Source organism: Astatotilapia calliptera, chromosome 12, assembly GCF_964374335.1.
Source record: "Astatotilapia calliptera chromosome 12, fAstCal68.1, whole genome shotgun sequence".
Taxonomy (NCBI): domain Eukaryota; kingdom Metazoa; phylum Chordata; class Actinopteri; order Cichliformes; family Cichlidae; genus Astatotilapia; species Astatotilapia calliptera.
Genome location: NC_137433.1, coordinates 5,267,026 through 5,282,568, shown reverse-complemented (window position 1 = coordinate 5,282,568; position 15,543 = coordinate 5,267,026). Strand labels below are relative to the sequence as shown.

Below are 15,543 nucleotides of genomic sequence, written 5' to 3'. Positions count from 1 at the left end.
CCACATTTTATTAAAAAATAAAAAAATGCTTTTTATATTTTAAAAAAAAAAGCTTCATTACTCAAAGTGTAGCTCCATTTTTTACAGCTAGAACATTAATCATGCAAAGTTGGCAGCTATCCCAGGGCCTCCAGATTCCCCTGTTCACTGGTGAAGGGTGATAATGTGATTAATTGAAAATGTATTGTTAGCGTGCAATAGCAACTGATAGAGAAAGTCTGTGGTGGGAGAAAAACACAGTTAAAAAAAGAAAAAATATTTAAAACATTCCAATTTTGCCAGAGTGGATTGCCCAATAAACAAAAATATAGATATTTTTCCAACAAACTGTCACGTTTTTAACGACCTGACATGTTAAGAAACTGTCATTTTTTCCCGTGTGCATCAGTAAAGACATTTGCATTCATTTAAAAGTCATGATATGCTGTATACTGCATATTGGTTGACGTGGCAGACACTAGAAGGTTAAACAAGAAGGTTCTCTACAAAAATCAAGAGCTGACACTCAGTCAGCAGTTGCATTATATCAAAGCATTCTGGATATTTTCTAGCTGATCTTGTCTCGAGGAGGCGGTCTAGCTCAGCAGGGGTTCACCAATGCAGATGCAAGCATTTGAATCTTAAACAGCTTTGGATACCAAAACAGAATGTATGGCTTTCAAAGGGTGTGTACATGTGTGCATAAAAAGAGCCTTCTTTTACAATAGGATCCGGTGAGCACCAATAAGGGCCTTTGAAGCACACAATCCCTCTTTGAAGTTTCCTACATGCTGATCATTTATTTATTTGGAGTGGAGTCTGGCTCTTTCTTGCAATACTACCAAGGAGAATGTGCTTCCAAAGTTAAACTCCACAACCATCTGAACAAAAGAAAATGTTTCATTTTCTGTTTACAGGAACAAAATCTCTCATTATAACTCTCGAGAATCTAGTATTTTTAAATGAATTGTTCTTCCTAAAACATTTATGTCTGGTTTGAGTTTACGGTAATCAGCCGGTCAGGTTTCAAAATGGAAACAGGGCTGGGAAATGGAAAACTGCGCTCAAAAATAGCATCCTTGTCTGTTTTCAAAGTTATCCACTACTTGAGATAAGTGACAGAAATAGAGTCCCATAGGCCATGTTGATTGGGCATATTTGCGGACAGACTCTAATGATTCACACCCCTGGAGGGTTAGGGGGGCAATGTAACCATTGCTTCCTGAGTCATAAAGGGAATTATATGGCAGGCATGTCAGCTACGCCCCACAGCTTATCATTACACACCAACTTCTGGCCATACTTAAAATAGCCCAGAATGGTCAGGGAGGGGGCATCTGAAGAATTCCCCTCTTCCACCATGACAGCCCTCGTTTTTTATTTTTGGCTTTGGTTCAGCAGATGTTTGATAACGGCCTGGGTCAGAGGGGATGAAAACATAGCCATGTTCTTAGATACACCCTAATTACTCCCAAACTTTATGTGGTGGAAACATATCAAAATACAACTCCAGGGGTGTGGAGTGTCACTTGTGTGTGCCACTACATGAAGTTTATGTGTGGAAGGAATGAAAACTAATCAAAGAGATGATATTTAAAAAAAGGAAAGAAAAAAAAGAAAACTGTTTAATTAATTCCACAAAGAGAAGTGGGTTACATCTCACTACTCTTAAGGCGTAAACATCTTTAATTAAAAGGAAAACAAGCTCATATTCCATGTGCAGAGCTGACGCTTCACTTGCGCTGTTGCAAGGCTTTTCCTCAGCAGTGAACTCGCTTTAGCAAAAACTCACCGCTCTAAAAATAGCCCGGTAATAAATATATCCACACGGCCACATTTTTGAGTGTGGATTGGTAGATGAGAGGCAGCAGTCGCTCACTTCAAAGGCCTGCTGGAAAATCCTGTAATAAATCCCTGGCACTTTATTCATCAGGTCTGTTGGACTCCCCTAAAACAAATCTTCCAATGACAAGACCCTCTGCCATCAAACCCCTCTCTGTAGTAAACTGGCAGACATTTGAACTGATGTTATTCTCAAGAACAGCTTGAAAGGAGTGAGGCGCCAGCGGTCTGGTTATCTGCCTAAATTACACAAAGGCTCTGACCAGTGGAAAGGTGGAACGGCAAAGATTTGAGCTCTGTCCTTTCTTTTCCTCCTCTGGTGTAAAGCAGTGCTGTGTACAGACACACACCAGCAGTTTACCTCGTATCACCATCTGAAACAGCCAATGTGGAAACTTGCCAAGTGCATCTGTAAAAATAACCCGTTATTCCACTGAAGACTGGGTGTTAAACCCTTAATGCTTTGCAGCCGGGAGGTATTTTGGAAGTTTAAGGCGAGTCAAATGATGCAATATTAGTTTTTAGGATTTTTTCCAGTGTTTGATTTATCATGATCTAATTTTCAATCAAGATAAAACATAAAATATGGCATGCTAATTTGTGAGATTCAGGTTCACATCAGGTTAGTTTACAACAGAGCTATTATTGCCTTTTCCCAGTATTCATGCTAAGTGTGAATCTTTAAACTTTTTACATATTCCCCAAATATCCACTGTTTTCATTTTGACTTTGGTAAATTTTAAGAATCAGAGACCAAAGACTGACTGGATGTGTTGCTCCTGAGGAGGCCAACAAGAGCAGAAGCCTCATATCTTGAGGGAGTTGGCTAGGGGGTTATTAGGGAATTGGGGGAACAGATTGGGAGGTAGAGGATGAGGATAATTGAGTGTGACCATTGGTGCCCGATATTGAGTTAGGAACATTCACCTGATTAGGGACTAGGTGGGTGGTGCTGTTCCCCCAGTCCACCCCACCCCTTACTGCCAATTTACCCCTTCTAGAGGCAGCTCAAATTAATTCTTTGCCTAAACCCATCTGATGCACATCTGAGGATGCAGCTCACAGCGGCACAATTGGGTACTTAAAAACACCTGCTCCTCCTAGAGTGTGTGTGTGTGTGTGTGTGTGTGTGTGTGTGTGTGTGTGTGTGTGTGTGTGTGTGTGTGTGCAGTCTTTAATCTCTTTCCGCTGTTGACGTTTCATATAGTCAGAAGACAAATTGGAAATATTAGTAGTATTGCTCCACCTTAAAGTGTCATCGCAGAGCCAGTAATTTCAGCCATTTAAGAGATTTTTTTTACCCTTTGCTAAGAAGTCCAATACGTCAAAGCTCTCATGGAGTGTGACTGACAGCTAAGTGATTCATTATAATGACAGACACTTAGCTGCTGTGTTGGATATTTTTGCTCAGCCACAGGAAACCTTTATAAGCTGCTCAAGAGCTACTCAAGAACATGAAAGTCAGCTTGAAGTGGGACTTGCAGGCCGTTGCAGATACTATAGTGATGAAGTGATAGTTTATAGTTTCTTTTTGTCTTTGAAAAAATGACACAGGATTCATCAAACACTTGTAAAAAAAAGCATTTTTTTAAGTGAATTGCTATTTAATACATGTTACTGAAAGATGACTGCCATTTCCAGTACATATCCGATATGCAAAGATGCTCTGAACACTTCCAACAGAGATGCAACAGGAAATAAAAGAAAGAAATGCACGGTCACCGGGACTGATCCTCCCTCTGATTTAGTATTCCTGTTGCATTTCTTTGAGGAACATTAAAGTGAGTGCTAATGCCCACAGGAGCATTGTTGAGTGACACCAGGATAAGCAAAGCTTAGCGAGGTGTGGGCTCCATAACTAAACATTTTCACAGCTAGAAGAAAAGAAATTCAGTTGGTGTTTACCTGTCCTGTATAATGTGGAAAATCTTATGCAAGTACTTCATATTACATACAAAGTAACCTCATGGTGAAGAGAAAGTACACCCCTTTACAAAATATGGCAAATAAAACCTGAGACAAGCTACAAAACATGACATATACTAAAATGCAGAAGCAGTCTTAAGAAACTAAGCAGACGATTACTGCTTATATAGGATTTAAGAGAGTAAGTAGCAAGTGTGAGCGCCTCAGAAAAAGCAGAGGTTTTACCAGTTTGCTGGTTTGGGCATTCAGGTGTGTGTTAACACAATGCCAAGCAGGAAAGACATCAGCAATGATCTTAGAGTTTGCTGCTGACAGGGAAAGGTTATAAGGCTGTTTCCAAAAGATTCCACGATTCTACAGTGAGAAAGAAAAGAGTCATGAATATATGGCAGGAGGGCGAGCAGAGGCTTTCTATGACAGAGGAGGATGCTAGAGACTAGGGCTGAACGATATATCGCATTTGCGATAATATCGCGACATGATCAAGTGCAATTTTCTAACCGCAAAGGCTGCGATTATACTCTGGACATGTCCAAATTCATGGGCTGCATCCTCCTGAGGCCGCATTTGTAGACCGATTACGTCACAGCGACGCGCCGAAGGCTGTCCAAATTACTACCATATCCCACTCCGTTGTTGTTCATAATGGTTGTGGAGATGCTCGCAATTCTAATTAAAAACAGCAGCGTTGCCGGAATTGAGATTATGGACAATTCTTTAATAATTAGTCAACTTGCGGATGACACTACTCTTTTCTTAAAAAATGAACATCAGATTCCCCTGGTAAAACAAATAATCACTACATTCTCAAAAGCTTCAGGCTTAAAGTTAAATTTAAATAAATGTGAATTATTGGCATTAAAGGAGTGTAATTCACAATTACTGTACGATATAAAGGTGAAGAAGGAGGTAAAATATTTGGGCATCACAATTTCAAAAGATCACAAAGTCTTAGAAAAAGTAAATATTTTAGATAATGTTGACAAATGTAAGACAATCCTAAATAAGTGGTTACAAAGAGACATCACAATTTTTGGAAGAATATTATTAACCAAAATGGATAGTTTATCTAGATTTATATATCCAGCTTACTCTCTATCAATATCGAATAAAGTTATTAAAACAATTAATAGCTTGAATTTTAATTTTATTTGGAGGAATAAGTGCCATTATATATCTAAAGATGATTTGGTTAAACCATAAGTTGAAGGCGGTGGAAACGCAATTGATTTTGACATAATGAATGGTGTTTTGAAACTTAAATGGTTAAAATCCTTCCTAAATAATCCACACTCCATTTGGTTTTTTATACCAAGTAAGGTCTTTAACACACTAGGGGGTATCGACTTTCTCCTAAAGTGTGACTTTGAAATTACTAAGCTACCTGCTAAACTCTCTGAATTCCATAAACAGGTCCTTCTTTATTGGAAAATGTTATTTAAACATAATTTCACTCCACATAATAGCCCAATTTGGAACAATAGATATATACTGATGAACAGAAAATCTATTTTTATTCAAGATTGGTTATCAAAAGGTGTTTGGGCAATTGCCCATTTTGTAGATGAGGAAGGACATGTTCTAGGACATCAAGATTTTTGCCAAAAGTTTAATATCCAATGTTCTAAAAGTAAATTTAATCGGGTTATAAAATCCATTCCATTGTCACTTAAAAACATAGTTGTAAATGATATAATATATTCTGACATCTCCCCCAAGTTAAGGCAATTATATATAGATGGTATTCGATTTTGTGATGTTAAATGCAACAATAAGTTTCTTAGATCTTCATTAAGGAGTCTTTATTCTCCAAATTTACTTAGACGTAATTACATATTAAAAGATTTCCAAAGGGAAGAAATTGAAAAAATAAGAACTGATTATATCACCTTCCCTATCCCTCCTAAAGGGAAAGAAGTCCAATTTAAAATCTTGAATAAAATTTACCCGACAAATAGACTCCTTAGTGATAGATTCAAAATAGAAACGGGTAATTGTGTATTTTGTGAAACAGAAGAGGAGGATTTGGACCATCTATTCTTTTTGTGCAATTTTATACAAATATTTTGGTTGGATTTTCATACCTGGCTTTATTCCAGTGGGATTCAAATTACCCCATTTACCTTAAATATGATAATGTTTGGAGTGTTTTTGAAAGAAAAGAAAGCTAATTATGGTGTTAATGTGTTATTAATCTTGTGTAAGTATTTTATACATAAATGTTGCTTTTTTAAGATTAAACCAACACTGGCTCACTGGAAAAACGACCTAAACCTGTTGGTTAAATCTTTGACTTTAGTTAAAAAGAAAAAGGCTGCTTTTTTTGTTTCCTTTGTAGAAGATTTTGATTTAGTGAGTTAATAATCTGTTAATTTATGTGACCCCATCTTTATATTTTATTTTCACTATATATGAAAGTTGCTAATATGTAAGAAATGTTTATTCTCTGAATCTGTAATATATGGTGCATTTTGTTTGTAGGTTTATATTACTAATAAAAATAAATAAATAAAAAATAAAAAAAAAATAAAAAAAAAAATAAAAAAAAACTACCATATCCCAGAATTCATAGCGCGGCCCAGCCAAACTCCAGTTTCCAACAATGGCGGCCGCTACTAAGTTTTAAAATTACTCATACTAATCTTTCTGGGTCACAAAATAAACTTTTAAAATATCTTCAGGCGAGAAAGTAGTTGTGTAAACATCAAATATCTGCTCGGTTTATCAAGATATCCCATATTTGCAAAAGTGCTTCGACGTTTTCAGAGGCGTCTGCTACCCACCAGCTCGACAGCTAGCCGGGAGCTCGAGGGTTACTGATGCGGCCGAGAACGGCACAACTCCCGGCACATCATTTTCAGATCACCGCGGAGTTTCGCTGCTCGGGTTAAACGTAATATATAAGTCACTTAGACAACCTAAAAATGTTATTGTTGGGCTTTTTTCAGTGTTTTGTTTGTTCGTGAGTAAATCGGTTTGGCTGAGATTAAAGTTATTAGATTAGATAAAATAAAACTTTATTAATCCCCCGGGTGGGTTCCTCCTTGGTTTTCACACAGCTGACTAAACGTCAAACAGAAAACTTATTAAACAGAAGTATGAGACAGTCGAGAATTTACACCAGTGTCTGGTTATATTTTAGATAGCAAGAAGCAGACGGCCGAGTTTATTAAACTCCACCGAGACAGCGGTGACGCTAATCAGAACTAGACCGTCCAATTTCACGCCTTTAAACTTTAAAGGCGTGTTTGTGTGTGTGTGTTTATACAATTGCTATTATGTTTGCACTTTATGTGTAATGTTACTGACTGCAGAGATCAGTAAGATGTGTGTATTTTTTATTTATTAGTTTTATTTATTTAATATTATTTTTTAATTGAATGACTGTCTAGTAGTTCACAGATGTCGAAAAACTGAGTGTGGTAAAGCCACTGATTTTGTTTATGTATATTTCTGCAATCTGCACATTGTACTGACTTTCATTTTAATGTTTACACCAGGGTTCCTTGTCAGCACTTTATGCTCAGATGTTTGTAAGCTAAAAATAAACTATTGTGTATGTTCAAATATACTGTTGTGATTGAAGAAGTTAAATAAAAATGTCAGTCATCAATTCATGCATCACCTCATGTCATCATAACAGAGGTCTGTCTTCCAGGAAAGAACAGTTTAAAATTAATGTAATATAGTATTGGCCATACTATATGATGTATTGCTTGTCTTTGTTTAATAATACAGAAGACAAAGACCTTAAAAAATAATCGCATATCGCATCGCAATCGCAATATTGGGGCAAAAAATCGCAATTAGATTATTTTCCATAATCGTTCAGCCCTACTAGAGACAGGATCAAAGTGAGGCAGATGAGCCGCTGTGGTGTCCAAAAGTGAGCAGCCAAAAGAAATAGAAGGCTGTACAGTGAGAAAAATTATTCACATGTGAAAAACATTCAAAACAGCTACATATCTTCCTAGGAGTGGATGTCCAAGCAAATTCATCCAAAGGTCAGCGCATGCAATACTTAAAAAAATCTAAGAGCTATACCTCACAGTTAACAGTTAGCTTCAGTTAAATGTTAAAGTTCATAATATTACAATTGGAACGAGACTGAATAAATGTGGCTTGTTTGTAAGAGTTTTTAGGAGAAAGTCTTGTCTTTCTGATAAAAAAAAAAAAAGAGCATGGTAGCACTGTTTAGCCTGGCCAAGTGGCTCTTCATCTGTCCAGAGAAGTTTGGTCATAAAGCAAAGTGCTACATTTGGTAAAACACTGCAAAAACCCCTCATATCACCTGTCAAGCATGGTAGTGGTAGAGTAATGATTTGCTGCATCCTAGATGCATGAAGGAGCGTTTCCGCAGGTCCTTCCCCCCTGCAGCTGTCAGACTGTACAATCAGAACTGCTCCCAACAAACATAGATGTTTACATCTGCGCTGCAACTGCAATAAGTTAATTAACCGATTCGCACTACAACCTGGTTTGGCTCTTATCTGTAGTTATTTTTATTTAATTTAATAACTGTACAGTACTCTCTGTATATGGTAACCATTGTCCTTAATGTAAATATGTAAGAAAAATTGTGTATGTTTCTGTTCTGTGTCCTGTCTACTGTTTGTTTGTATATGTGTCTTTTTGGCTGCTGTTACAACCAAATTTCCCCTTGTGGGACAATTAAAGGATTATTCTATTCTATTCTCTATTTGGGCTTGTTTTGCAGTCTACCATGAACTCCTCTTTATCCCAAAGTATTGTAGAGTCAGCTTTCCAAACACTGCTTCTGCATTATTGTTAAATAAATACACAAGACTTAATAAATAATAAAATAAACAATGTCACCTCAAGTTGTTACATCATTTTAAGACCTGGTAAATTCTAGAGAATCTTTTATTATTCCCTGATATATAAAACTTTGGAATTGACAGAGGGTGTACTTTTCTTTTTACCATGATGTAGATACAATATGCAATATAACTTAAATGCCACATTCATTTGAACTGTAAGCCCAGTAGGCTGCCATTACTTTGTTTGCTGTGTTGTTATAAAGCTATATAAAAATGCCAGTGCACTCAAAGACCTCATGAATGTTTATTAAGCACAGTCACTGTGATGCAAGTAGATTTTATGTTATGATTGATCCAGAGGGACTAGATCCTCTTAAACATTATGTGTTTGTGGTTAGCAAGATACTGGCATTAGTAAGTCAGCTAGACTCTGATAACACCCTAACTAAATTAACTGGGAGTCTGTTGAATAAGATTGTGTAACATAGTCTACAGGTTTTGATATGGTGACCCGAGCTCAGGTAGATAAGCCACAGCAAGGCATCAGAGAAACTGGATTAAAGCCCAGGTCTTAATTTAATCACAGCAGGCACTGATTCATTCATAATTACAATGCATTCTTTTCTGATGATCAAGATATTTGATATTTGCTCTTTTAAAAGCTTCGGAAGAAGCAATGAACTTAATTATTTCCACCACATCAATGTGGAACTTAACTGAGACTTGAGAATTGCTTTTGTCTTGCACTTATATATGACTGACTCACACCTCAAATACTCAATTACACAGTTTGTTTTTAGAAACTGGACCAGAACGACGTCATCTCCCGTTCACCTCTAAAACACACTACAGTCTGTGCAGAGAGCTAACATTGCTTTTCTACTGACATTTACCACCAGTGATTTAACTGTGTGGATCGCTGAAATAAGAGCACAGTTACTAGAGAGAAAACGCCTCTCAATGTATTGACATAAAAAGCACATAAGGCACCTGAGCGACAAAGCCAATTGAAAGGAAGCTCCTTCGAGGCGCGATAACAGAGAAAGCAAAGTCTCGGATTTGCAAGACAAGGGGAAAAAAATCAGGAAATGCAATTACAGCAATGATGAACTGAACAAAGTGATTAAAGGAAGCAGGAGGTGTAGAGAGAAAGGGGGGCTTACCTTTGATGTTGGTGAGTGCCGTCAGACCACAAGTAGACTGAAGAGAGGCGTAGCTCTGTTGGAGTCAACTCGTTTGTTCAGTCTGCCAGGGAAGATCTGTGGATTAAACACAACATGAAAAATTAAAGCTGCAAGTAGGACTAATTGGGCTCTTGCACTACATGCCGGGGCTAGCCGCAGTCGAGAAGCTTTATTGTGACATGTAGATGTCAGGGGATGTTGCATAAAGGAGTTTCAATTGCTCTGTAAACTAAAGGGACATGAGAACACCACATAAGGTTACGTTTGTTATTTGTTGGAGCAGCGTGGGATTTTAGTCATCAAACTGTTTAAATTAATTTTTAAAAATGTGCTGCGTTGTTGTGGGGACTAAGGCAATCCAAGATGGATGTTTTGTAAGTTTTGGAATGATGCACACGCTTACTAAATTATCCAAATCATGTCTTTAAAATGTACTGTGGGCCAACAGCTGCTATCTATTTTGACACAACCATGAACCAAAAAAATTTGAGTAACAGATCACAAAATGTTGAGAAAAATCAATACAAATAAAAAAGATGCTGACACTGCATAGTCGATATGTATTAGTATGCAAATTCCTGCACAACCACATTTTTTTCTAGGTAAATGGGAAGTTAGTGCAATGAGTTATTGAAACATGTGCATACATAAATGGGAAGTCACTCTTAAAAGGAGTTTAAGAGCCCTTCATAGTTCTCCAGCGCTTGTGAAGGACATTCAAAGCTCTTCTATGGACACTGACTTTATTTTGTTGTGTTCTCTGTCAAGATGACCCTACGCTGCTTTAGTAACATTGAGGTCCGGACTCTGGGGAGGCCAGTCCACGACTGACTGTGCTCCACTCTGTGTTTTTCTATCTATGTAGGCTTTTACTGCAGTGACTATGTGTTTGAAATCATTGCCATGCTGGTGGATCAAAATCCGACCGTACTTTTCTGCGTTCATAATTACATCAATTTTAATAAGATCCCCAACGACACTGACTGAAATATAGCCCCAAACCATGACAGGGCCTCAACCGTGGTTCAGAGATGGCTGTAGACACTCACCTCTCTCCTCACATGCTCCATATGTACTGACAGTTATTCGTAACCAATTTGGAATCAATCCATTAGACCTGTTGATCAGTCCAGATCAGATTCATGACAGCCACCTTTCCACTGAGACCATTTCTGATCGAGGCTTCAGCAAACAGTAGATGGATCAGCTAAAGATGCATGTTGTTATCCAGTTTCCACAAATTTAAGGACATACTGCCCATGATGCCAAAATAAGCCACATTTTAACTAATAGTTTTCACGTTTTTGGCTAATCACTTTGTTGGTGAAAAAACATTCCCCTAAAAATGGTCCCCAATGCCAGTGTCCCCCTCAAAAAACCTTCTGAGAATCTTCAGAAAGCCTGAAGAACTTCTGCTCTAGACCCTTTAAAAAATGACAAGGAAACCTGGCTACTTAAATCTGTCATAGAGCTGTTATTTCAAAGACATATAAAGCACAATCCTTGGAGATGCTGTCATGCTTCTTTCAAGTTAAACTCACTTTTAACTTGTACTGTACCACAAGGTTAAATTTTAGATCCACTAGACCTTTCTGTGCGTTTCCATCGAATATGGACAAATATAACTTTCATTTTTTAAAGTTCATAATTGGTTTTTTGAGGAACTTGTGCTCTATTTTCTTTTTCTGTTCATATCAGTAGGTAGAAAACATGCTGATATTTTTCCAGACACTAATATTCTCCCAGAAAGACCCCTAGAAAAAAAAACTGTGCCTGCTGATTTATTCCTAAATAAATACAGGAGACTGACAGAACTCTGACGAATATGTTATTCTTAATAATTAGGGAACACACTCTCTACTTTCAACCAACCAATATGTCAAGCTGACCTTAATATTCACACTGTAACGCCTCCGAAATATAGACATCACAGACAGAAAGAAAGAAAAAAGGCCAGTGTCCAATACTGCAGTGCAAATTGGTTTTGATGCTTCATACCATGGGATGAATCATTCTGCCATTCACGTAAACCTGTCCAGAGGCTCTTCTTCCTTTGATGGCCGAGAAAACAAAAGCCTGGCAGCAAAACTGCTTGATTGACTAGACTCTTGAAGATGTCACTGATGATGAAATCAAACACAAGCGTATAAACACTTCCTTGCAGGCCAACTTTCATTTCAGAGCTATGGTTTTAGTAGGATGTAACGGTTCCTTAAAAATTGCCTCATATCAAGAAACACTGCACTCAATAAACACAGTTCCTAAATTGAGTTCATCAGTAGTTCACCTAAAATATTAAATAGTAGCTCGGCACAGATACAACTGGGATTCTGACAGATTTTTGATTTAAAAAAAAAAAAACAGATTTCAAAAGAGTTACTTGTCTGTGAAGTAGATGAAGCGTGAGAGAAGAAAGAAATTGTCCCACATCACCTGAATTTTAAAGACTTTTTTGGACAATTTAGCAAATATAACCACCTAAAGTCTGCATGAACTCATGGTCATCTGCTACATAAACTACCGCGCTCGCCATGTTAAGTATTTCCAGATGCCGCTCTAACTCCAGGCCAAATATGCATCGTGAGTAGTGATGGCACGCAATGTTTCATTAACTATGATGGGGGGGGGGGGGGGGGGGGAGTAAACTTTCCTCCCTAGGTTTTAGTTTTTTCAATGATTAGAATATCTTCCTCCTCTCCAGGGATTCCTGGGTGTGTTCACTTCAAGGACAGATAGGCTCTGAGCACCTTGGATTGCTGGTACAAACATCAAAGGCGAAGCTAAACCCGGCCGCATTAGTTCTCACCTTGTTGCTATCTCTCTCTCTCTCTCTCTCTCTTTCTGTGTCTCGTCGGATTCTAGAGGAGGCCTTACATCGCTCTTGAATCGAGATTATGTCAACACACAGTCACGGCTCAGAGTTTCCTTTTGATTCATACGCATTTGATTCTATTTAAAATGATGCAATGCTCTTGTAAGTGGCAGGCCAGCGGAACAACGAGCCGGTTTGGGGATGAAAAGATCAACAGTCATTTGTGATGAATGAATGAATGACACTCCTGTCTCATCCTAGCTAATGGTGCTTACCTCCCACACAATTCTGTGGAGCTGACCAGAGGTTATCAGTGGGAGACTGTGACTATTTACTTGGCAGTCAAAGCTTCCTGTAGCTTCCTGTAGAGGTGTTGGTAAATTGCCAATTCTAACATATTGCTCAAGCTTCGGAGGTCATAATGCTTCAACGTCCATCACTGGGCAGCACGGAGGAATACGAGTGGACAAGAACACATTTTTGTAAGCTAGTAGGTTCAACAAAGTTTTCTGCGTGGGCAAATCACTGCATGCCTCAAGCTGATTTTTATACACACAATATCCCCAGCCAATCAGATTTTATTTACACTGCTCTTGGTTCTGTGAATTGCGCTCACAGTGTTCGCCGTTGCCCCTGACGCCGCCACCATCATTTGACAGTAATAAGTGCAGAAATCTCATGCAATATTCGTGCTTCATATCAGCGCCTGATACCTCGCCTGCTGTGTATTATGCAGACAATTGCATATTCTATCACGACTTGTCCCCCTTCAACCCACAGAGCGCCCCAGTGTAATTCTGTGATTAATAATGAATGCTGAGTGAGGGTTAGCTAGCGAGCTGACTGACTGACTGACTGAAGGTCTGACTGTCTGGGGAATGCTACAATGATCAAGGCCTTTCTTCAGCTGTCAGCGCCTCTTTGCACTCGAACAGAACTGGAGGTGCATACGAAGGTTACTTGTGATTGCATCTGTGCAATCTGACTAATTGTTTGGGCAAATATGTAAATGCAACGTGAAACGTAAATGCTAAAATATAAACTAAAGAGGATTAATATGCATTGGGGTTACGGTCCAACACAATATATATATAACTTAAATTATAAAACAGGTTGTCGGAGATTAAGGTACAAAACCTCATGCATTTTACGATAATGATTCAGAAGACAGTATGCTGTATTGCTAGGATGTTGTTTGGCGTGTTTTAACAGCATTATAGCATTTTACAACACATAGATACACCAGCTGAGATATACTCTGGAGGCAGAAATAACTAACCTCACATTCAAAGAAACTTAACCTAACCCTAACAAAGCACTTTTCGAACTCTAACTATACGGTGCTCTAACAGGAAACCCACCCCAAAACAGCACAGCATATTAGTCCAGAGAGCTATAAGGAAGACACACTGTACCAACACAAAAACAAACTTTATTATGTGGACACAGCAGCTGAAGCCACTGAGAGGAATATTGTTATGCCTCAGGTTTATATATGACTCAAATAGCCTTGTCTGTCTTCTCATAGATTAAAAAGAAAGAAAGAAAGAAACTTGCACCTTATTGGAACTTGTTTGGAACGTGCTGTTCTAAGACTGAATCCCTTGACATCTCCGCAGTTCAAGGTAACTGCACAGCTGAAAGCAGAGCTAAGACACATTGTACTATAAATGCTCCCCCTGTGTGCAGAATGTGTTTGTAAAGTGCAGCAGCTACACAAGGAAACTACAGAACGTCATTGTTAGAGGCTCGGCTCACAAGGAAAAGAAGAGAAGCTCAGGTTTCTCATCGTGAAGAGCTGACCTTGGCTAACACTGCTTTCATTTAAGGCAGAAAGAAAATATTCCACCTCATCAGAACTAAATGCCTCTCAAGATGTTAACTAAGAACAAAAAAATAAAAATCCAGGCACAGAGAGAAAGAGTTCCTGCCAAAACAGTGTAACAGAGCTCGCTGAGGAGTTTGAAAGGTGCACACAGGGAAGGAGGAGAAACTGCCTGGCTTGTTTGTTATTTGGACTGCGCACAGATTTAGAGGTCTTTCATGTACATTTTAGCAGCTGAATTTGTTACACATTTATTACAAGCAGACTGTGAGAATGAAACCATCATTTAGGTTTGTTACATCACAGCTTCATGTTTGAGCTCCCCTTTGCATCCACTGACCTTGTGATGGTAGCAGACACCAGATTATTGACGTTGGCGTTATTTATCCCAGAACCAGCAAAACAAAAGTCGGCGCTGTACGGATTGAGATCATATCGCGGTGCTCATGAGGAAACCAAATGTTTCTTCAATACACAACATGTGGGTTCAACATGTGAACCTCAAGGATCAGTGATCAATATGGAGGTGAAATAAGAGTCACACAGTTTCAATCAATAAAGCGATAATCGGGTGACACCAGGCATGCTGTTTAAGTAACTAAAGGCTGCTCTCCATCAGGAGAGCGCTCAACAATAATGGTGTAAATGGCAGGGCTGCAGGGAGAAGGCCACTGGAACAAAGGACTCTGCTGTATATCAGCAGCTTGCTAAAGATCACATGAATATCTCAAAAGGTAACTGTAACAATGTTTTGGGGGAGGATGAGACTGAAATATACGTTTTTAGTTTAAGGGAGAAGTCTGCTGTTTGGAGAAAGCAAAATGCTGCACTTGAATACTACACAAAATACTGGCCTTCAATATAGCAACCCTGTCTCATCTATGAAACATGACTGTATTAGCAGCATTGTTTGGGCCTGTCTTTGTTGCGTCTGAGCCAGGATGGCTTGTTATCATCGATGGAGCGCTAAATTCTGAATTATGCAAGCAAATTCTAAGGAAAAATCCCTGGAAGTCTTTCTGCTAACACAATATCCTGAGAAAGGAATGAACAAGCCAAAGTCCTGACCGTAGGCCAAAAGAAATGTGGAAATACCTGGAGCCATTTCTTTGCAGTTATTGCAGCAAAACTGAGCCAGTGTGCTGAAGTCACATATCTGCATACCTCTGTCACTTATGAATCTGTGATTAAAAG

At 38.5% G+C, this 15,543-nt stretch overlaps 1 protein-coding gene across 10 annotated transcripts in view; it reads right to left on the bottom strand.

Moving 5' to 3' along the window:
* Positions 1-15,543, bottom strand: part of arvcfb (ARVCF delta catenin family member b) — a 271,659-nt gene that overhangs the window by 150,483 nt on the left and 105,633 nt on the right. For all 10 annotated transcript variants that reach the window (XM_080308753.1, XM_026186589.2, XM_026186581.2 and 7 more), the window contains one exon: positions 9,692-9,787. The gene's annotated coding sequence lies outside the window, so the exon portion shown is untranslated. The remainder of the gene's footprint in view (positions 1-9,691; positions 9,788-15,543) is intronic.